This window comes from Salmo salar, chromosome ssa19 (assembly GCF_905237065.1).
Source record: "Salmo salar chromosome ssa19, Ssal_v3.1, whole genome shotgun sequence".
NCBI lineage: Eukaryota > Metazoa > Chordata > Actinopteri > Salmoniformes > Salmonidae > Salmo > Salmo salar.
The window spans coordinates 27,881,931-27,905,677 of NC_059460.1; the positions used below are offsets into that span (position 1 = coordinate 27,881,931).

The window sequence follows — 23,747 nt, forward strand, 5'->3', positions numbered from 1 at the left end:
GTCAAGGTCCAGCCAATCAGAATGAGTTTTTCCCTACAAAAGGTCTTTATTACAGACAGAAATACTCCTCAGTTTCATCAGCTGCCCGGTTGGTGGGTCTCACACGGTCCCGCAGGTGAAGAAGCTGGACGTGGAGGTCCTGGGATGGCGTGTTTACACATAGCGTGCGTATGTGAGGCCGGTTGGAAGTACTGCCAAATTCTCTAAAACGACATTGGAGGTGGCTTATGGTAGAGAAATGAACATTAAATTCTCTGGCCACAGCTCTGGTGGACATTCCTGCAGTCAGCAAAACAATCGTTGCACTGTCCTTCAAAACTTGAGACATCTGTGGCTTTGTGTTGTGTGAAAAAGGGCATATTTTAGAGTGGCCTTTTATTGTCCCAAGCATAGATTGTACATCTCAATTGTCAGTAGAAAGCACATTTGTTTAAGCAAGTCAGCCATATCAGCTGCAGTTTGTTTTTAAAAAAGGCAGTAAATGAGGCTGAATGAACTGTTTCGCTGCCAGACAAGGCTCTGCTGATAGCCAGCCAGGTGTAGCAGTGGTAAGGATTCACTCCATGGTGCTGAAAAGAAAGCTCTGCTGTTGGGAAAGCTGTGTATAGGGCCTAACTGTTTGTGGGTACCGTTTGTCACAGTTATAGTGCAATGAATGTATTATTTAATGTTGAATTGTGTTGTGTAATGGCTTTGCTGGCATGCATCAAAACTTTGTAAAAATGTTTGCCCCACCAAGATGTATTTTTCTCTAGTGAATAAGTGGTCCAGTGGCCTAATGGATAAGGCATCAGCCTCCGGAGCTGGGGATTGTGGGTTCAAGTCCCACCTGGGTCTGTTGAAAGCAGCTGAGCATTAGATCAAAAGTTCTTTCTAAGATCTGCTTGCATGAATTTGTTAGCTTTAATCACTATCAGTACTAAATTCCCAATTGCCTGATGCAAATAGTGAATTCCAAATGAAAGAGACATTAGTCAATAGTAGGAGACCAGAAAAGTGACAATTGTGACCCGTCTTCCAGATCATGACTAAACTGCCAGCCCTCTACTTCACAAAACAATCTGCTATTTATTGTCTAAGCAAATTAAGAGCACGTAAAACTGTTGTAAATCAAAGTTTTATAAGTCATAAATAAATAAAAACATCTTCAAAGTATTCCAATGACTCCAATAGATCTAGAGAATCAGTGCTGTGTGCGAGTCATGACTCCTTTTTTTGTCAAATGTATTGTGACAAACATGATTGTGAAACTACACGTTATAATAAATGTTGATTTGAATGTTGATTTATATTTGTATGATAACAGTAGAATAGGTTTGTGTACTTGGAGCCTGCTGCTAGTGGCTGTTTTCTTTTAGCTTAGCTGTTAGTACATTGTTGTTGTTCTTGAGGCTGGCCAGTGAGAAAGCGTAGTCCTCTACTTTTCCAACACTCCACTTGGAACAGAAGAACATGGGCAGGCTGGAGTCTTTGCCCTCTTTGGGAAGGAAGACATTGAAATAGGACCTCTGTCTGGAAAAAAATAAATAATAAGATGTAGACTTGTATATAAAATATAATAAAATGCAAAAGACCCCAAAAGACATTGATTCTTTAAACCAGATGAGTACATGTCTCCCCCCAAATTCTGAAATTACATTTTTGTCCCCCTTAGTTTTATCATTGGAATGTGATACAAAACGAGGCTACGGGGTGCTTTAGGACCATGCGGACACCTCCAAGCAGTCGGGTAGGCTGTTTGGAGTGTTTATCCAACTGGGGGAAAAAAATTATAATAATAGTTATGTCCCCCCCACTTCGAAAAACAAAGTTGCACCCTTGCTTTATACTGTACAGTCATGGCCAAAAGTTTTGAGAATGACACAAATAGCAGGCAACAATAGTTGACAGAGGATGAACAATGATTCCAAGAACCACCCTCCTTTTGAAGCTTCCAGTCTGTTATTCAAACTCAATCAGCATGACAGAGTGATCTCCAGCCTTGTCCTCATCAACACTCACACCTGTGTTAATGAGAGAATCACTGACATGATGTCAGCTGGTCCTTCTGTGGCAGGGCTGAAATGCAGTGGAAATGTTTTTGGGGGGATTCAGCTCATTTGCGTGGCAAAGAGGGACTTTGCAATTAATTGCAATTCATCTGATCACTCTTCATAACATTCTGGAGTATATGCAAATTGCCATCATACAAACTGAGGCAGCAGACTTTGTGAAAATGAATATTTGTGTCATTCTCAAAACTTTTAGCCACGACTGTATATAAGGTATTTTCAACACAATTGGCTGGAAAGCCTCAGTGTAGAATGACATACAGTATAAGTAGCTGCTGTTGTTAACAGCAAAGGAAAAAACAGCATGAGGTATTATCTTGTTGGGTCATTTCATTATATATCACAACCCCAATCTATGAACAACTCCATCACAGTTCATGTCTACACCCTCAGACACACTTGATGTGCCCCATATGGCACCCTATTACTATATAGTTCACAACTTTTGAACAGAGACCTTTTGGCCCTGGTCAAGGTCCAGCCAATCAGAATGAGTTTTTCCCTACAAAAGGTCTTTATTACAGACAGAAATACTCCTCAGTTTCATCAGCTGCCCGGTTGGTGGGTCTCACACGGTCCCGCAGGTGAAGAAGCTGGACGTGGAGGTCCTGGGATGGCGTGTTTACACATAGCGTGCGTATGTGAGGCCGGTTGGAAGTACTGCCAAATTCTCTAAAACGACATTGGAGGTGGCTTATGGTAGAGAAATGAACATTAAATTCTCTGGCCACAGCTCTGGTGGACATTCCTGCAGTCAGCAAAACAATCTTGTTGCACTGTCCTTCAAAACTTGAGACATCTGTGGCTTTGTGTTGTGTGAAAAAGGGCATATTTTAGAGTGGCCTTTTATTGTCCCCAAGCATAGATTGTACATCTCAATTGTCAGTAGAAAGCACATTTGTTTAAGCAAGTCAGCCATATCAGCTGCAGTTTGTTTTTAAAAAAGGCAGTAAATGAGGCTGAATGAACTGTTTCGCTGCCAGACAAGGCTCTGCTGATAGCCAGCCAGGTGTAGCAGTGGTAAGGATTCACTCCATGGTGCTGAAAAGAAAGCTCTGCTGTTGGGAAAGCTGTGTATAGGGCCTAACTGTTTGTGGGTACCGTTTGTCACAGTTATAGTGCAATGAATGTATTATTTAATGTTGAATTGTGTTGTGTAATGGCTTTGCTGGCATGCATCAAAACTTTGTAAAAATGTTTGCCCCACCAAGATGTATTTTTCTCTAGTGAATAAGTGGTCCAGTGGCCTAATGGATAAGGCATCAGCCTCCGGAGCTGGGGATTGTGGGTTCAAGTCCCACCTGGGTCTGTTGAAAGCAGCTGAGCATTAGATCAAAAGTTCTTTCTAAGATCTGCTTGCATGAATTTGTTAGCTTTAATCACTATCAGTACTAAATTCCCAATTGCCTGATGCAAATAGTGAATTCCAAATGAAAGAGACATTAGTCAATAGTAGGAGACCAGAAAAGTGACAATTGTGACCCGTCTTCCAGATCATGACTAAACTGCCAGCCCTCTACTTCACAAAACAATCTGCTATTTATTGTCTAAGCAAATTAAGAGCACGTAAAACTGTTGTAAATCAAAGTTTTATAAGTCATAAATAAATAAAAACATCTTCAAAGTATTCCAATGACTCCAATAGATCTAGAGAATCAGTGCTGTGTGCGAGTCATGACTCCTTTTTTTGTCAAATGTATTGTGACAAACATGATTGTGAAACTACACGTTATAATAAATGTTGATTTGAATGTTGATTTATATTTGTATGATAACAGTAGAATAGGTTTGTGTACTTGGAGCCTGCTGCTAGTGGCTGTTTTCTTTTAGCTTAGCTGTTAGTACATTGTTGTTGTTCTTGAGGCTGGCCAGTGAGAAAGCGTAGTCCTCTACTTTTCCAACACTCCACTTGGAACAGAAGAACATGGGCAGGCTGGAGTCTTTGCCCTCTTTGGGAAGGAAGACATTGAAATAGGACCTCTGTCTGGAAAAAAATAAATAATAAGATGTAGACTTGTATATAAAATATAATAAAATGCAAAAGACCCCAAAAGACATTGATTCTTTAAACCAGATGAGTACATGTCTCCCCCCAAATTCTGAAATTACATTTTTGTCCCCCTTAGTTTTATCATTGGAATGTGATACAAAACGAGGCTACGGGGTGCTTTAGGACCATGCGGACACCTCCAAGCAGTCGGGTAGGCTGTTTGGAGTGTTTATCCAACTGGGGGAAAAAAATTATAATAATAGTTATGTCCCCCCCACTTCGAAAAACAAAGTTGCACCCTTGCTTTATACTGTACAGTCATGGCCAAAAGTTTTGAGAATGACACAAATAGCAGGCAACAATAGTTGACAGAGGATGAACAATGATTCCAAGAACCACCCTCCTTTTGAAGCTTCCAGTCTGTTATTCAAACTCAATCAGCATGACAGAGTGATCTCCAGCCTTGTCCTCATCAACACTCACACCTGTGTTAATGAGAGAATCACTGACATGATGTCAGCTGGTCCTTCTGTGGCAGGGCTGAAATGCAGTGGAAATGTTTTTGGGGGGATTCAGCTCATTTGCGTGGCAAAGAGGGACTTTGCAATTAATTGCAATTCATCTGATCACTCTTCATAACATTCTGGAGTATATGCAAATTGCCATCATACAAACTGAGGCAGCAGACTTTGTGAAAATGAATATTTGTGTCATTCTCAAAACTTTTAGCCACGACTGTATATAAGGTATTTTCAACACAATTGGCTGGAAAGCCTCAGTGTAGAATGACATACAGTATAAGTAGCTGCTGTTGTTAACAGCAAAGGAAAAAACAGCATGAGGTATTATCTTGTTGGGTCATTTCATTATATATCACAACCCCAATCTATGAACAACTCCATCACAGTTCATGTCTACACCCTCAGACACACTTGATGTGCCCCATATGGCACCCTATTACTATATAGTTCACAACTTTTGAACAGAGACCTTTTGGCCCTGGTCAAGGTCCAGCCAATCAGAATGAGTTTTTCCCTACAAAAGGTCTTTATTACAGACAGAAATACTCCTCAGTTTCATCAGCTGCCCGGTTGGTGGGTCTCACACGGTCCCGCAGGTGAAGAAGCTGGACGTGGAGGTCCTGGGATGGCGTGTTTACACATAGCGTGCGTATGTGAGGCCGGTTGGAAGTACTGCCAAATTCTCTAAAACGACATTGGAGGTGGCTTATGGTAGAGAAATGAACATTAAATTCTCTGGCCACAGCTCTGGTGGACATTCCTGCAGTCAGCAAAACAATCTTCATGCACTGTCCTTCAAAACTTGAGACATCTGTGGCTTTGTGTTGTGTGAAAAAGGGCATATTTTAGAGTGGCCTTTTATTGTCCCAAGCATAGATTGTACATCTCAATTGTCAGTAGAAAGCACATTTGTTTAAGCAAGTCAGCCATATCAGCTGCAGTTTGTTTTTAAAAAAGGCAGTAAATGAGGCTGAATGAACTGTTTCGCTGCCAGACAAGGCTCTGCTGATAGCCAGCCAGGTGTAGCAGTGGTAAGGATTCACTCCATGGTGCTGAAAAGAAAGCTCTGCTGTTGGGAAAGCTGTGTATAGGGCCTAACTGTTTGTGGGTACCGTTTGTCACAGTTATAGTGCAATGAATGTATTATTTAATGTTGAATTGTGTTGTGTAATGGCTTTGCTGGCATGCATCAAAACTTTGTAAAAATGTTTGCCCCACCAAGATGTATTTTTCTCTAGTGAATAAGTGATCCAGTGGCCTAATGGATAAGGCATCAGCCTCCGGAGCTGGGGATTGTGGGTTCAAGTCCCACCTGGGTCTGTTGAAAGCAGCTGAGCATTAGATCAAAAGTTCTTTCTAAGATCTGCTTGCATGAATTTGTTAGCTTTAATCACTATCAGTACTAAATTCCCAATTGCCTGATGCAAATAGTGAATTCCAAATGAAAGAGACATTAGTCAATAGTAGGAGACCAGAAAAGTGACAATTGTGACCCGTCTTCCAGATCATGACTAAACTGCCAGCCCTCTACTTCACAAAACAATCTGCTATTTATTGTCTAAGCAAATTAAGAGCACGTAAAACTGTTGTAAATCAAAGTTTTATAAGTCATAAATAAATAAAAACATCTTCAAAGTATTCCAATGACTCCAATAGATCTAGAGAATCAGTGCTGTGTGCGAGTCATGACTCCTTTTTTGTCAAATGTATTGTGACAAACATGATTGTGAAACTACACGTTATAATAAATGTTGATTTGAATGTTGATTTATATTTGTATGATAACAGTAGAATAGGTTTGTGTACTTGGAGCCTGCTGCTAGTGGCTGTTTTCTTTTAGCTTAGCTGTTAGTACATTGTTGTTGTTCTTGAGGCTGGCCAGTGAGAAAGCGTAGTCCTCTACTTTTCCAACACTCCACTTGGAACAGAAGAACATGGGCAGGCTGGAGTCTTTGCCCTCTTTGGGAAGGAAGACATTGAAATAGGACCTCTGTCTGGAAAAAAATAAATAATAAGATGTAGACTTGTATATAAAATATAATAAAATGCAAAAGACCCCAAAAGACATTGATTCTTTAAACCAGATGAGTACATGTCTCCCCCAAATTCTGAAATTACATTTTTGTCCCCCTTAGTTTTATCATTGGAATGTGATACAAAACGAGGCTACGGGGTGCTTTAGGACCATGCGGACACCTCCAAGCAGTCGGGTAGGCTGTTTGGAGTGTTTATCCAACTGGGGGAAAAAAATTATAATAATAGTTATGTCCCCCCCACTTCGAAAAACAAAGTTGCACCCTTGCTTTATACTGTACAGTCATGGCCAAAAGTTTTGAGAATGACACAAATAGCAGGCAACAATAGTTGACAGAGGATGAACAATGATTCCAAGAACCACCCTCCTTTTGAAGCTTCCAGTCTGTTATTCAAACTCAATCAGCATGACAGAGTGATCTCCAGCCTTGTCCTCATCAACACTCACACCTGTGTTAATGAGAGAATCACTGACATGATGTCAGCTGGTCCTTCTGTGGCAGGGCTGAAATGCAGTGGAAATGTTTTTTGGGGGGATTCAGCTCATTTGCGTGGCAAAGAGGGACTTTGCAATTAATTGCAATTCATCTGATCACTCTTCATAACATTCTGGAGTATATGCAAATTGCCATCATACAAACTGAGGCAGCAGACTTTGTGAAAATGAATATTTGTGTCATTCTCAAAACTTTTAGCCACGACTGTATATAAGGTATTTTCAACACAATTGGCTGGAAAGCCTCAGTGTAGAATGACATACAGTATAAGTAGCTGCTGTTGTTAACAGCAAAGGAAAAAACAGCATGAGGTATTATCTTGTTGGGTCATTTCATTATATATCACAACCCCAATCTATGAACAACTCCATCACAGTTCATGTCTACACCCTCAGACACACTTGATGTGCCCCATATGGCACCCTATTACTATATAGTTCACAACCTTTTGAACAGAGACCTTTTGGCCCTGGTCAAGGTCCAGCCAATCAGAATGAGTTTTTCCCTACAAAAGGTCTTTATTACAGACAGAAATACTCCTCAGTTTCATCAGCTGCCCGGTTGGTGGGTCTCACACGGTCCCGCAGGTGAAGAAGCTGGACGTGGAGGTCCTGGGATGGCGTGTTTACACATAGCGTGCGTATGTGAGGCCGGTTGGAAGTACTGCCAAATTCTCTAAAACGACATTGGAGGTGGCTTATGGTAGAGAAATGAACATTCAATTTCTTATGCCACAGCTCTGGTGGACATTCCTGCAGTCAGCAAAACAATCTTCTTTGCACTGTCCTTCAAAACTTGAGACATCTGTGGCTTTGTGTTGTGTGAAAAAGGGCATATTTTAGAGTGGCCTTTTATTGTCCCCAAGCATAGATTGTACATCTCAATTGTCAGTAGAAAGCACATTTGTTTAAGCAAGTCAGCCATATCAGCTGCAGTTTGTTTTTAAAAAAGGCAGTAAATGAGGCTGAATGAACTGTTTCGCTGCCAGACAAGGCTCTGCTGATAGCCAGCCAGGTGTAGCAGTGGTAAGGATTCACTCCATGGTGCTGAAAAGAAAGCTCTGCTGTTGGGAAAGCTGTGTATAGGGCCTAACTGTTTGTGGGTACCGTTTGTCACAGTTATAGTGCAATGAATGTATTATTTAATGTTGAATTGTGTTGTGTAATGGCTTTGCTGGCATGCATCAAAACTTTGTAAAAATGTTTGCCCCACCAAGATGTATTTTTCTCTAGTGAATAAGTGATCCAGTGGCCTAATGGATAAGGCATCAGCCTCCGGAGCTGGGGATTGTGGGTTCAAGTCCCACCTGGGTCTGTTGAAAGCAGCTGAGCATTAGATCAAAAGTTCTTTCTAAGATCTGCTTGCATGAATTTGTTAGCTTTAATCACTATCAGTACTAAATTCCCAATTGCCTGATGCAAATAGTGAATTCCAAATGAAAGAGACATTAGTCAATAGTAGGAGACCAGAAAAGTGACAATTGTGACCCGTCTTCCAGATCATGACTAAACTGCCAGCCCTCTACTTCACAAAACAATCTGCTATTTATTGTCTAAGCAAATTAAGAGCACGTAAAACTGTTGTAAATCAAAGTTTTATAAGTAATAAATAAATAAAAACATCTTCAAAGTATTCCAATGACTCCAATAGATCTAGAGAATCAGTGCTGTGTGCGAGTCATGACTCCTTTTTTGTCAAATGTATTGTGACAAACATGATTGTGAAACTACACGTTATAATAAATGTTGATTTGAATGTTGATTTATATTTGTATGATAACAGTAGAATAGGTTTGTGTACTTGGAGCCTGCTGCTAGTGGCTGTTTTCTTTTAGCTTAGCTGTTAGTACATTGTTGTTGTTCTTGAGGCTGGCCAGTGAGAAAGCGTAGTCCTCTACTTTTCCAACACTCCACTTGGAACAGAAGAACATGGGCAGGCTGGAGTCTTTGCCCTCTTTGGGAAGGAAGACATTGAAATAGGACCTCTGTCTGGAAAAAAATAAATAATAAGATGTAGACTTGTATATAAAATATAATAAAATGCAAAAGACCCCAAAAGACATTGATTCTTTAAACCAGATGAGTACATGTCTCCCCCAAATTCTGAAATTACATTTTTGTCCCCCTTAGTTTTATCATTGGAATGTGATACAAAACGAGGCTACGGGGTGCTTTAGGACCATGCGGACACCTCCAAGCAGTCGGGTAGGCTGTTTGGAGTGTTTATCCAACTGGGGGGAAAAAAATTATAATAATAGTTATGTCCCCCCCACTTCGAAAAACAAAGTTGCACCCTTGCTTTATACTGTACAGTCATGGCCAAAAGTTTTGAGAATGACACAAATAGCAGGCAACAATAGTTGACAGAGGATGAACAATGATTCCAAGAACCACCCTCCTTTTGAAGCTTCCAGTCTGTTATTCAAACTCAATCAGCATGACAGAGTGATCTCCAGCCTTGTCCTCATCAACACTCACACCTGTGTTAATGAGAGAATCACTGACATGATGTCAGCTGGTCCTTCTGTGGCAGGGCTGAAATGCAGTGGAAATGTTTTTGGGGGGATTCAGCTCATTTGCGTGGCAAAGAGGGACTTTGCAATTAATTGCAATTCATCTGATCACTCTTCATAACATTCTGGAGTATATGCAAATTGCCATCATACAAACTGAGGCAGCAGACTTTGTGAAAATGAATATTTGTGTCATTCTCAAAACTTTTAGCCACGACTGTATATAAGGTATTTTCAACACAATTGGCTGGAAAGCCTCAGTGTAGAATGACATACAGTATAAGTAGCTGCTGTTGTTAACAGCAAAGGAAAAAACAGCATGAGGTATTATCTTGTTGGGTCATTTCATTATATATCACAACCCCAATCTATGAACAACTCCATCACAGTTCATGTCTACACCCTCAGACACACTTGATGTGCCCCATATGGCACCCTATTACTATATAGTTCACAACTTTTGAACAGAGACCTTTTGGCCCTGGTCAAGGTCCAGCCAATCAGAATGAGTTTTTCCCTACAAAAGGTCTTTATTACAGACAGAAATACTCCTCAGTTTCATCAGCTGCCCGGTTGGTGGGTCTCACACGGTCCCGCAGGTGAAGAAGCTGGACGTGGAGGTCCTGGGATGGCGTGTTTACACATAGCGTGCGTATGTGAGGCCGGTTGGAAGTACTGCCAAATTCTCTAAAACGACATTGGAGGTGGCTTATGGTAGAGAAATGAACATTAAATTCTCTGGCCACAGCTCTGGTGGACATTCCTGCAGTCAGCAAAACAATCTATGCACTGTCCTTCAAAACTTGAGACATCTGTGGCTTTGTGTTGTGTGAAAAAGGGCATATTTTAGAGTGGCCTTTTATTGTCCCAAGCATAGATTGTACATCTCAATTGTCAGTAGAAAGCACATTTGTTTAAGCAAGTCAGCCATATCAGCTGCAGTTTGTTTTTAAAAAAGGCAGTAAATGAGGCTGAATGAACTGTTTCGCTGCCAGACAAGGCTCTGCTGATAGCCAGCCAGGTGTAGCAGTGGTAAGGATTCACTCCATGGTGCTGAAAAGAAAGCTCTGCTGTTGGGAAAGCTGTGTATAGGGCCTAACTGTTTGTGGGTACCGTTTGTCACAGTTATAGTGCAATGAATGTATTATTTAATGTTGAATTGTGTTGTGTAATGGCTTTGCTGGCATGCATCAAAACTTTGTAAAAATGTTTGCCCCACCAAGATGTATTTTTCTCTAGTGAATAAGTGATCCAGTGGCCTAATGGATAAGGCATCAGCCTCCGGAGCTGGGGATTGTGGGTTCAAGTCCCACCTGGGTCTGTTGAAAGCAGCTGAGCATTAGATCAAAAGTTCTTTCTAAGATCTGCTTGCATGAATTTGTTAGCTTTAATCACTATCAGTACTAAATTCCCAATTGCCTGATGCAAATAGTGAATTCCAAATGAAAGAGACATTAGTCAATAGTAGGAGACCAGAAAAGTGACAATTGTGACCCGTCTTCCAGATCATGACTAAACTGCCAGCCCTCTACTTCACAAAACAATCTGCTATTTATTGTCTAAGCAAATTAAGAGCACGTAAAACTGTTGTAAATCAAAGTTTTAAAAGTAATAAATAAATAAAAACATCTTCAAAGTATTCCAATGACTCCAATAGATCTAGAGAATCAGTGCTGTGTGCGAGTCATGACTCCTTTTTTTGTCAAATGTATTGTGACAAACATGATTGTGAAACTACACGTTATAATAAATGTTGATTTGAATGTTGATTTATATTTGTATGATAACAGTAGAATAGGTTTGTGTACTTGGAGCCTGCTGCTAGTGGCTGTTTTCTTTTAGCTTAGCTGTTAGTACATTGTTGTTGTTCTTGAGGCTGGCCAGTGAGAAAGCGTAGTCCTCTACTTTTCCAACACTCCACTTGGAACAGAAGAACATGGGCAGGCTGGAGTCTTTGCCCTCTTTGGGAAGGAAGACATTGAAATAGGACCTCTGTCTGGAAAAAAATAAATAATAAGATGTAGACTTGTATATAAAATATAATAAAATGCAAAAGACCCCAAAAGACATTGATTCTTTAAACCAGATGAGTACATGTCTCCCCCCAAATTCTGAAATTACATTTTTGTCCCCCTTAGTTTTATCATTGGAATGTGATACAAAACGAGGCTACGGGGTGCTTTAGGACCATGCGGACACCTCCAAGCAGTCGGGTAGGCTGTTTGGAGTGTTTATCCAACTGGGGGAAAAAAATTATAATAATAGTTATGTCCCCCCCACTTCGAAAAACAAAGTTGCACCCTTGCTTTATACTGTACAGTCATGGCCAAAAGTTTTGAGAATGACACAAATAGCAGGCAACAATAGTTGACAGAGGATGAACAATGATTCCAAGAACCACCCTCCTTTTGAAGCTTCCAGTCTGTTATTCAAACTCAATCAGCATGACAGAGTGATCTCCAGCCTTGTCCTCATCAACACTCACACCTGTGTTAATGAGAGAATCACTGACATGATGTCAGCTGGTCCTTCTGTGGCAGGGCTGAAATGCAGTGGAAATGTTTTTGGGGGGATTCAGCTCATTTGCATGGCAAAGAGGGACTTTGCAATTAATTGCAATTCATCTGATCACTCTTCATAACATTCTGGAGTATATGCAAATTGCCATCATACAAACTGAGGCAGCAGACTTTGTGAAAATGAATATTTGTGTCATTCTCAAAACTTTTAGCCACGACTGTATATAAGGTATTTTCAACACAATTGGCTGGAAAGCCTCAGTGTAGAATGACATACAGTATAAGTAGCTGCTGTTGTTAACAGCAAAGGAAAAAACAGCATGAGGTATTATCTTGTTGGGTCATTTCATTATATATCACAACCCCAATCTATGAACAACTCCATCACAGTTCATGTCTACACCCTCAGACACACTTGATGTGCCCCATATGGCACCCTATTACTATATAGTTCACAACCTTTGAACAGAGACCTTTTGGCCCTGGTCAAGGTCCAGCCAATCAGAATGAGTTTTTCCCTACAAAAGGTCTTTATTACAGACAGAAATACTCCTCAGTTTCATCAGCTGCCCGGTTGGTGGGTCTCACACGGTCCCGCAGGTGAAGAAGCTGGACGTGGAGGTCCTGGGATGGCGTGTTTACACATAGCGTGCGTATGTGAGGCCGGTTGGAAGTACTGCCAAATTCTCTAAAACGACATTGGAGGTGGCTTATGGTAGAGAAATGAACATTCAATTCTCTGGCCACAGCTCTGGTGGACATTCCTGCAGTCAGCAAAACAATCTGCACTGTCCTTCAAAACTTGAGACATCTGTGGCTTTGTGTTGTGTGAAAAAGGGCATATTTTAGAGTGGCCTTTTATTGTCCCCAAGCATAGATTGTACATCTCAATTGTCAGTAGAAAGCACATTTGTTTAAGCAAGTCAGCCATATCAGCTGCAGTTTGTTTTTAAAAAAGGCAGTAAATGAGGCTGAATGAACTGTTTCGCTGCCAGACAAGGCTCTGCTGATAGCCAGCCAGGTGTAGCAGTGGTAAGGATTCACTCCATGGTGCTGAAAAGAAAGCTCTGCTGTTGGGAAAGCTGTGTATAGGGCCTAACTGTTTGTGGGTACCGTTTGTCACAGTTATAGTGCAATGAATGTATTATTTAATGTTGAATTGTGTTGTGTAATGGCTTTGCTGGCATGCATCAAAACTTTGTAAAAATGTTTGCCCCACCAAGATGTATTTTTCTCTAGTGAATAAGTGATCCAGTGGCCTAATGGATAAGGCATCAGCCTCCGGAGCTGGGGATTGTGGGTTCAAGTCCCACCTGGGTCTGTTGAAAGCAGCTGAGCATTAGATCAAAAGTTCTTTCTAAGATCTGCTTGCATGGATTTGGTAGCTTTAATCACTATCAGTACTAAATTCCCAATTGCCTGATGAAAATAGTGAATTCCAAATGAAAGAGACATTAGTCAATAGTAGGAGACCAGAAAAGTGACAATTGTGACCCGTCTTCCAGATCATGACTAAACTGCCAGCCCTCTACTTCACAAAACAATCTGCTATTTATTGTCTAAGCAAATTAAGAGCACGTAAAACTGTTGTAAATCAAAGTTTTATAAGTAATAAATAAATAAAAACATCTTCAAAGTATTCCAATGACTCCAATAGATCTAGAGAATCAGTGCTGTGTGCGAGTCATGACTCCTTTTTTTGTCAAATGTATTGTGACAAACATGATTGTGAAACTACACGTTATAATAAATGTTGATTTGAATGTTGATTTATATTTGTATGATAACAGTAGAATAGGTTTGTGTACTTGGAGCCTGCTGCTAGTGGCTGTTTTCTTTTAGCTTAGCTGTTAGTACATTGTTGTTGTTCTTGAGGCTGGCCAGTGAGAAAGCGTAGTCCTCTACTTTTCCAACACTCCACTTGGAACAGAAGAACATGGGCAGGCTGGAGTCTTTGCCCTCTTTGGGAAGGAAGACATTGAAATAGGACCTCTGTCTGGAAAAAAATAAATAATAAGATGTAGACTTGTATATAAAATATAATAAAATGCAAAAGACCCCAAAAGACATTGATTCTTTAAACCAGATGAGTACATGTCTCCCCCCAAATTCTGAAATTACATTTTTGTCCCCCTTAGTTTTATCATTGGAATGTGATACAAAACGAGGCTACGGGGTGCTTTAGGACCATGCGGACACCTCCAAGCAGTCGGGTAGGCTGTTTGGAGTGTTTATCCAACTGGGGGGAAAAAAATTATAATAATAGTTATGTCCCCCCCACTTCGAAAAACAAAGTTGCACCCTTGCTTTATACTGTACAGTCATGGCCAAAAGTTTTGAGAATGACACAAATAGCAGGCAACAATAGTTGACAGAGGATGAACAATGATTCCAAGAACCACCCTCCTTTTGAAGCTTCCAGTCTGTTATTCAAACTCAATCAGCATGACAGAGTGATCTCCAGCCTTGTCCTCATCAACACTCACACCTGTGTTAATGAGAGAATCACTGACATGATGTCAGCTGGTCCTTCTGTGGCAGGGCTGAAATGCAGTGGAAATGTTTTTGGGGGGATTCAGCTCATTTGCGTGGCAAAGAGGGACTTTGCAATTAATTGCAATTCATCTGATCACTCTTCATAACATTCTGGAGTATATGCAAATTGCCATCATACAAACTGAGGCAGCAGACTTTGTGAAAATGAATATTTGTGTCATTCTCAAAACTTTTAGCCACGACTGTATATAAGGTATTTTCAACACAATTGGCTGGAAAGCCTCAGTGTAGAATGACATACAGTATAAGTAGCTGCTGTTGTTAACAGCAAAGGAAAAAACAGCATGAGGTATTATCTTGTTGGGTCATTTCATTATATATCACAACCCCAATCTATGAACAACTCCATCACAGTTCATGTCTACACCCTCAGACACACTTGATGTGCCCCATATGGCACCCTATTACTATATAGTTCACAACCTTTTGAACAGAGACCTTTTGGCCCTGGTCAAGGTCCAGCCAATCAGAATGAGTTTTTCCCTACAAAAGGTCTTTATTACAGACAGAAATACTCCTCAGTTTCATCAGCTGCCCGGTTGGTGGGTCTCACACGGTCCCGCAGGTGAAGAAGCTGGACGTGGAGGTCCTGGGATGGCGTGTTTACACATAGCGTGCGTATGTGAGGCCGGTTGGAAGTACTGCCAAATTCTCTAAAACGACATTGGAGGTGGCTTATGGTAGAGAAATGAACATTCAATTCTCTGGCCACAGCTCTGGTGGACATTCCTGCAGTCAGCAAAACAATCCTAGTGCACTGTCCTTCAAAACTTGAGACATCTGTGGCTTTGTGTTGTGTGAAAAAGGGCATATTTTAGAGTGGCCTTTTATTGTCCCAAGCATAGATTGTACATCTCAATTGTCAGTAGAAAGCACATTTGTTTAAGCAAGTCAGCCATATCAGCTGCAGTTTGTTTTTAAAAAGGCAGTAAATGAGGCTGAATGAACTGTTTCGCTGCCAGACAAGGCTCTGCTGATAGCCAGCCAGGTGTAGCAGTGGTAAGGATTCACTCCATGGTGCTGAAAAGAAAGCTCTGCTGTTGGGAAAGCTGTGTATAGGGCCTAACTGTTTGTGGGTACCGTTTGTCACAGTTATAGTGCAATGAATGTATTATTTAATGTTGAATTGTGTTGTGTAATGGCTTTGCTGGCATGCATCAAAACTTTGTAAAAATGTTTGCCCCACCAAGATGTATTTTTCTCTAGTGAATAAGTGATCCAGTGGCCTAATGGATAAGGCATCAGCCTCCGGAGCTGGGGATTGTGGGTTCAAGTCCCACCTGGGTCTGTTGAAAGCAGCTGAGCATTAGATCAAAAGTTCTTTCTAAGATCTGCTTGCATGAATTTGTTAGCTTTAATCACTATCAGTACTAAATTCCCAATTGCCTGATGAAAATAGTGAATTCCAAATGAAAGAGACATTAGTCAATAGTAGGAGACCAGAAAAGTGACAATTGTGACCCGTCTTCCAGATCATGACTAAACTGCCAGCCCTCTACTTCACAAAACAATCTGCTATTTATTGTCTAAGCAAATTAAGAGCACGTAAAACTGTTGTAAATCAAAGTTTTATAAGTCATAAATAAATAAAAACATCTTCAAAGTATTCCAATGACTCCAATAGATCTAGAGAATCAGTGCTGTGTGCGAGTCATGACTCCTTTTTTGTCAAATGTATTGTGACAAACATGATTGTGAAACTACACGTTATAATAAATGTTGATTTGAATGTTGATTTATATTTGTATGATAACAGTAGAATAGGTTTGTGTACTTGGAGCCTGCTGCTAGTGGCTGTTTTCTTTTAGCTTAGCTGTTAGTACATTGTTGTTGTTCTTGAGGCTGGCCAGTGAGAAAGCGTAGTCCTCTACTTTTCCAACACTCCACTTGGAACAGAAGAACATGGGCAGGCTGGAGTCTTTGCCCTCTTTGGGAAGGAAGACATTGAAATAGGACCTCTGTCTGGAAAAAAATAAATAATAAGATGTAGACTTGTATATAAAATATAATAAAATGCAAAAGACCCCAAAAGACATTGATTCTTTAAACCAGATGAGTACATGTCTCCCCCAAATTCTGAAATTACATTTTTGTCCCCCTTAGTTTTATCATTGGAATGTGATACAAAACGAGGCTACGGGGTGCTTTAGGACCATGCGGACACCTCCAAGCAGTCGGGTAGGCTGTTTGGAGTGTTTATCCAACTGGGGGAAAAAAATTATAATAATAGTTATGTCCCCCCCACTTCGAAAAACAAAGTTGCACCCTTGCTTTATACTGTACAGTCATGGCCAAAAGTTTTGAGAATGACACAAATAGCAGGCAACAATAGTTGACAGAGGATGAACAATGATTCCAAGAACCACCCTCCTTTTGAAGCTTCCAGTCTGTTATTCAAACTCAATCAGCATGACAGAGTGATCTCCAGCCTTGTCCTCATCAACACTCACACCTGTGTTAATGAGAGAATCACTGACATGATGTCAGCTGGTCCTTCTGTGGCAGGGCTGAAATGCAGTGGAAATGTTTTTGGGGGGATTCAGCTCATTTGCGTGGCAAAGAGGGACTTTGCAATTAATTGCAATTCATCTGATCACTCTTCATAACATTCTGGAGTATATGCAAATTGCCATCATACAAACTGAGGCAGCAGACTTTGTGAAAATGAATATTTGTGTCATTCTCAAAACTTTTAGCCACGACTGTATATAAGGTATTTTCAACACAATTGGCTGGAAAGCCTCAGTGTAGAATGACATACAGTATAAGTAGCTGCTGTTGTTAACAGCAAAGGAAAAAACAGCATGAGGTATTATCTTGTTGGGTCATTTCATTATATATCACAACCCCAATCTATGAACAACTCCATCACAGTTCATGTCTACACCCTCAGACACACTTGATGTGCCCCATATGGCACCCTATTACTATATAGTTCACAACTTTTGAACAGAGACCTTTTGGCCCTGGTCAAGGTCCAGCCAATCAGAATGAGTTTTTCCCTACAAAAGGTCTTTATTACAGACAGAAATACTCCTCAGTTTCATCAGCTGCCCGGTTGGTGGGTCTCACACGGTCCCGCAGGTGAAGAAGCTGGACGTGGAGGTCCTGGGATGGCGTGTTTACACATAGCGTGCGTATGTGAGGCCGGTTGGAAGTACTGCCAAATTCTCTAAAACGACATTGGAGGTGGCTTATGGTAGAGAAATGAACATTCAATTCTCTGGCCACAGCTCTGGTGGACATTCCTGCAGTCAGCAAAACAATCTTCTTGCACTGTCCTTCAAAACTTGAGACATCTGTGGCTTTGTGTTGTGTGAAAAAGGGCATATTTTAGAGTGGCCTTTTATTGTCCCAAGCATAGATTGTACATCTCAATTGTCAGTAGAAAGCACATTTGTTTAAGCAAGTCAGCCATATCAGCTGCAGTTTGTTTTTAAAAAAGGCAGTAAATGAGGCTGAATGAACTGTTTCGCTGCCAGACAAGGCTCTGCTGATAGCCAGCCAGGTGTAGCAGTGGTAAGGATTCACTCCATGGTGCTGAAAAGAAAGCTCTGCTGTTGGGAAAGCTGTGTATAGGGCCTAACTGTTTGTGGGTACCGTTTGTCACAGTTATAGTGCAATGAATGTATTATTTAATGTTGAATTGTGTTGTGTAATGGCTTTGCTGGCATGCATCAAAACTTTGTAAAAATGTTTGCCCCACCAAGATGTATTTTTCTCTAGTGAATAAGTGATCCAGTGGCCTAATGGATAAGGCATCAGCCTCCGGAGCTGGGGATTGTGGGTTCAAGTCCCACCTGGGTCTGTTGAAAGCAGCTGAGCATTAGATCAAAAGTTCTTTCTAAGATCTGCTTGCATGAATTTGTTAGCTTTAATCACTATCAGTACTAAATTCCCAATTGCCTGATGAAAATAGTGAATTCCAAATGAAAGAGACATTAGTCAATAGTAGGAGACCAGAAAAGTGACAATTGTGACCCGTCTTCCAGATCATGACTAAACTGCCAGCCCTCTACTTCACAAAACAATCTGCTATTTATTGTCTAAGCAAATTAAGAGCACGTAAAACTGTTGTAAATCAAAGTTTTATAAGTCATAAATAAATAAAAACATCTTCAAAGTATTCCAATGACTCCAATAGATCTAGAGAATCAGTGCTGTGTGCGAGTCATGACTCCTTTTTTTGTCAAATGTATTGTGACAAACATGATTGTGAAACTACACGTTATAATAAATGTTGATTTGAATGTTGATTTATATTTGTATGATAACAGTAGAATAGGTTTGTGTACTTGGAGCCTGCTGCTAGTGGCTGTTTTCTTTTAGCTTAGCTGTTAGTACATTGTTGTTGTTCTTGAGGCTGGCCAGTGAGAAAGCGTAGTCCTCTACTTTTCCAACACTCCACTTGGAACAGAAGAACATGGGCAGGCTGGAGTCTTTGCCCTCTTTGGGAAGGAAGACATTGAAATAGGACCTCTGTCTGGAAAAAAATAAATAATAAGATGTAGACTTGTATATAAAATATAATAAAATGCAAAAGACCCCAAAAGACATTGATTCTTTAAACCAGATGAGTACATGTCTCCCCCCAAATTCTGAAATTACATTTTTGTCCCCCTTAGTTTTATCATTGGAATGTGATACAAAACGAGGCTACGGGGTGCTTTAGGACCATGCGGACACCTCCAAGCAGTCGGGTAGGCTGTTTGGAGTGTTTATCCAACTGGGGGAAAAAAATTATAATAATAGTTATGTCCCCCCCACTTCGAAAAACAAAGTTGCACCCTTGCTTTATACTGTACAGTCATGGCCAAAAGTTTTGAGAATGACACAAATAGCAGGCAACAATAGTTGACAGAGGATGAACAATGATTCCAAGAACCACCCTCCTTTTGAAGCTTCCAGTCTGTTATTCAAACTCAATCAGCATGACAGAGTGATCTCCAGCCTTGTCCTCATCAACACTCACACCTGTGTTAATGAGAGAATCACTGACATGATGTCAGCTGGTCCTTCTGTGGCAGGGCTGAAATGCAGTGGAAATGTTTTTGGGGGGATTCAGCTCATTTGCATGGCAAAGAGGGACTTTGCAGTTAATTGCAATTCATCTGATCACTCTTCATAACATTCTGGAGTATATGCAAATTGCCATCATACAAACTGAGGCAGCAGACTTTGTGAAAATGAATATTTGTGTCATTCTCAAAACTTTTAGCCACGACTGTATATAAGGTATTTTCAACACAATTGGCTGGAAAGCCTCAGTGTAGAATGACATACAGTATAAGTAGCTGCTGTTGTTAACAGCAAAGGAAAAAACAGCATGAGGTATTATCTTGTTGGGTCATTTCATTATATATCACAACCCCAATCTATGAACAACTCCATCACAGTTCATGTCTACACCCTCAGACACACTTGATGTGCCCCATATGGCACCCTATTACTATATAGTTCACAACTTTTGAACAGAGACCTTTTGGCCCTGGTCAAGGTCCAGCCAATCAGAATGAGTTTTTCCCTACAAAAGGTCTTTATTACAGACAGAAATACTCCTCAGTTTCATCAGCTGCCCGGTTGGTGGGTCTCACACGGTCCCGCAGGTGAAGAAGCTGGACGTGGAGGTCCTGGGATGGCGTGTTTACACATAGCGTGCGTATGTGAGGCCGGTTGGAAGTACTGCCAAATTCTCTAAAACGACATTGGAGGTGGCTTATGGTAGAGAAATGAACATTCAATTCTCTGGCCACAGCTCTGGTGGACATTCCTGCAGTCAGCAAAACAATCTGCACTGTCCTTCAAAACTTGAGACATCTGTGGCTTTGTGTTGTGTGAAAAAGGGCATATTTTAGAGTGGCCTTTTATTGTCCCAAGCATAGATTGTACATCTCAATTGTCAGTAGAAAGCACATTTGTTTAAGCAAGTCAGCCATATCAGCTGCAGTTTGTTTTTAAAAAAGGCAGTAAATGAGGCTGAATGAACTGTTTCGCTGCCAGACAAGGCTCTGCTGATAGCCAGCCAGGTGTAGCAGTGGTAAGGATTCACTCCATGGTGCTGAAAAGAAAGCTCTGCTGTTGGGAAAGCTGTGTATAGGGCCTAACTGTTTGTGGGTACCGTTTGTCACAGTTATAGTGCAATGAATGTATTATTTAATGTTGAATTGTGTTGTGTAATGGCTTTGCTGGCATGCATCAAAACTTTGTAAAAATGTTTGCCCCACCAAGATGTATTTTTCTCTAGTGAATAAGTGATCCAGTGGCCTAATGGATAAGGCATCAGCCTCCGGAGCTGGGGATTGTGGGTTCAAGTCCCACCTGGGTCTGTTGAAAGCAGCTGAGCATTAGATCAAAAGTTCTTTCTAAGATCTGCTTGCATGAATTTGTTAGCTTTAATCACTATCAGTACTAAATTCCCAATTGCCTGATGAAAATAGTGAATTCCAAATGAAAGAGACATTAGTCAATAGTAGGAGACCAGAAAAGTGACAATTGTGACCCGTCTTCCAGATCATGACTAAACTGCCAGCCCTCTACTTCACAAAACAATCTGCTATTTATTGTCTAAGCAAATTAAGAGCACGTAAAACTGTTGTAAATCAAAGTTTTATAAGTCATAAATAAATAAAAACATCTTCAAAGTATTCCAATGACTCCAATAGATCTAGAGAATCAGTGCTGTGTGCGAGTCATGACTCCTTTTTTGTCAAATGTATTGTGACAAACATGATTGTGAAACTACACGTTATAATAAATGTTGATTTGAATGTTGATTTATATTTGTATGATAACAGTAGAATAGGTTTGTGTACTTGGAGCCTGCTGCTAGTGGCTGTTTTCTTTTAGCTTAGCTGTTAGTACATTGTTGTTGTTCTTGAGGCTGGCCAGTGAGAAAGCGTAGTCCTCTACTTTTCCAACACTCCACTTGGAACAGAAGAACATGGGCAGGCTGGAGTCTTTGCCCTCTTTGGGAAGGAAGACATTGAAATAGGACCTCTGTCTGGAAAAAAATAAATAATAAGATGTAGACTTGTATATAAAATATAATAAAATGCAAAAGACCCCAAAAGACATTGATTCTTTAAACCAGATGAGTACATGTCTCCCCCAAATTCTGAAATTACATTTTTGTCCCCCTTAGTTTTATCATTGGAATGTGATACAAAACGAGGCTACGGGGTGCTTTAGGACCATGCGGACACCTCCAAGCAGTCGGGTAGGCTGTTTGGAGTGTTTATCCAACTGGGGGGAAAAAAATTATAATAATAGTTATGTCCCCCCCACTTCGAAAAACAAAGTTGCACCCTTGCTTTATACTGTACAGTCATGGCCAAAAGTTTTGAGAATGACACAAATAGCAGGCAACAATAGTTGACAGAGGATGAACAATGATTCCAAGAACCACCCTCCTTTTGAAGCTTCCAGTCTGTTATTCAAACTCAATCAGCATGACAGAGTGATCTCCAGCCTTGTCCTCATCAACACTCACACCTGTGTTAATGAGAGAATCACTGACATGATGTCAGCTGGTCCTTCTGTGGCAGGGCTGAAATGCAGTGGAAATGTTTTTGGGGGGATTCAGCTCATTTGCATGGCAAAGAGGGACTTTGCAGTTAATTGCAATTCATCTGATCACTCTTCATAACATTCTGGAGTATATGCAAATTGCCATCATACAAACTGAGGCAGCAGACTTTGTGAAAATGAATATTTGTGTCATTCTCAAAACTTTTAGCCACGACTGTATATAAGGTATTTTCAACACAATTGGCTGGAAAGCCTCAGTGTAGAATGACATACAGTATAAGTAGCTGCTGTTGTTAACAGCAAAGGAAAAAACAGCATGAGGTATTATCTTGTTGGGTCATTTCATTATATATCACAACCCCAATCTATGAACAACTCCATCACAGTTCATGTCTACACCCTCAGACACACTTGATGTGCCCCATATGGCACCCTATTACTATATAGTTCACAACCTTTGAACAGAGACCTTTTGGCCCTGGTCAAGGTCCAGCCAATCAGAATGAGTTTTTCCCTACAAAAGGTCTTTATTACAGACAGAAATACTCCTCAGTTTCATCAGCTGCCCGGTTGGTGGGTCTCACACGGTCCCGCAGGTGAAGAAGCTGGACGTGGAGGTCCTGGGATGGCGTGTTTACACATAGCGTGCGTATGTGAGGCCGGTTGGAAGTACTGCCAAATTCTCTAAAACGACATTGGAGGTGGCTTATGGTAGAGAAATGAACATTAAATTCTCTGGCCACAGCTCTGGTGGACATTCCTGTAGTCAGCAAAACAATCTTAGTTGCACTGTCCTTCAAAACTTGAGACATCTGTGGCTTTGTGTTGTGTGAAAAAGGGCATATTTTAGAGTGGCCTTTTATTGTCCCAAGCATAGATTGTACATCTCAATTGTCAGTAGAAAGCACATTTGTTTAAGCAAGTCAGCCATATCAGCTGCAGTTTGTTTTTAAAAAAGGCAGTAAATGAGGCTGAATGAACTGTTTCGCTGCCAGACAAGGCTCTGCTGATAGCCAGCCAGGTGTAGCAGTGGTAAGGATTCACTCCATGGTGCTGAAAAGAAAGCTCTGCTGTTGGGAAAGCTGTGTATAGGGCCTAACTGTTTGTGGGTACCGTTTGTCACAGTTATAGTGCAATGAATGTATTATTTAATGTTGAATTGTGTTGTGTAATGGCTTTGCTGGCATGCATCAAAACTTTGTAAAAATGTTTGCCCCACCAAGATGTATTTTTCTCTAGTGAATAAGTGGTCCAGTGGCCTAATGGATAAGGCATCAGCCTCCGGAGCTGGGGATTGTGGGTTCAAGTCCCACCTGGGTCTGTTGAAAGCAGCTGAGCATTAGATCAAAAGTTCTTTCTAAGATCTGCTTGCATGAATTTGTTAGCTTTAATCACTATCAGTACTAAATTCCCAATTGCCTGATGAAAATAGTGAATTCCAAATGAAAGAGACATTAGTCAATAGTAGGAGACCAGAAAAGTGACAATTGTGACCCGTCTTCCAGATCATGACTAAACTGCCAGCCCTCTACTTCACAAA

The 23,747-nt window shown here is 40.7% G+C and overlaps 10 non-coding genes across 10 annotated transcripts; all 10 read left to right on the plus strand.

The window, feature by feature from the left end:
- The first annotated feature begins 764 nt into the window (after positions 1 to 764).
- Positions 765 to 837, plus strand: trnar-ccg (transfer RNA arginine (anticodon CCG)). The gene has a single exon. It is a non-coding gene; the product is annotated as a tRNA-Arg (tRNA).
- A 2,450-nt stretch (positions 838 to 3,287) lies between these two features.
- Positions 3,288 to 3,360, plus strand: trnar-ccg (transfer RNA arginine (anticodon CCG)). The gene has a single exon. It is a non-coding gene; the product is annotated as a tRNA-Arg (tRNA).
- Positions 3,361 to 5,809: 2,449 nt separating this feature from the next.
- Positions 5,810 to 5,882, plus strand: trnar-ccg (transfer RNA arginine (anticodon CCG)). Its single transcript has one exon. It is a non-coding gene; the product is annotated as a tRNA-Arg (tRNA).
- Positions 5,883 to 8,334: 2,452 nt separating this feature from the next.
- On the plus strand, positions 8,335 to 8,407 carry trnar-ccg (transfer RNA arginine (anticodon CCG)). The gene has a single exon. It is a non-coding gene; the product is annotated as a tRNA-Arg (tRNA).
- A 2,446-nt stretch (positions 8,408 to 10,853) lies between these two features.
- On the plus strand, positions 10,854 to 10,926 carry trnar-ccg (transfer RNA arginine (anticodon CCG)). The gene has a single exon. It is a non-coding gene; the product is annotated as a tRNA-Arg (tRNA).
- Positions 10,927 to 13,372: 2,446 nt separating this feature from the next.
- On the plus strand, positions 13,373 to 13,445 carry trnar-ccg (transfer RNA arginine (anticodon CCG)). Its single transcript has one exon. It is a non-coding gene; the product is annotated as a tRNA-Arg (tRNA).
- Positions 13,446 to 15,895: 2,450 nt separating this feature from the next.
- trnar-ccg (transfer RNA arginine (anticodon CCG)) lies at positions 15,896 to 15,968 on the plus strand. Its single transcript has one exon. It is a non-coding gene; the product is annotated as a tRNA-Arg (tRNA).
- A 2,447-nt stretch (positions 15,969 to 18,415) lies between these two features.
- On the plus strand, positions 18,416 to 18,488 carry trnar-ccg (transfer RNA arginine (anticodon CCG)). Its single transcript has one exon. It is a non-coding gene; the product is annotated as a tRNA-Arg (tRNA).
- Positions 18,489 to 20,933: 2,445 nt separating this feature from the next.
- trnar-ccg (transfer RNA arginine (anticodon CCG)) lies at positions 20,934 to 21,006 on the plus strand. The gene has a single exon. It is a non-coding gene; the product is annotated as a tRNA-Arg (tRNA).
- Positions 21,007 to 23,455: 2,449 nt separating this feature from the next.
- trnar-ccg (transfer RNA arginine (anticodon CCG)) lies at positions 23,456 to 23,528 on the plus strand. The gene has a single exon. It is a non-coding gene; the product is annotated as a tRNA-Arg (tRNA).
- Positions 23,529 to 23,747: the final 219 nt, after the last annotated feature.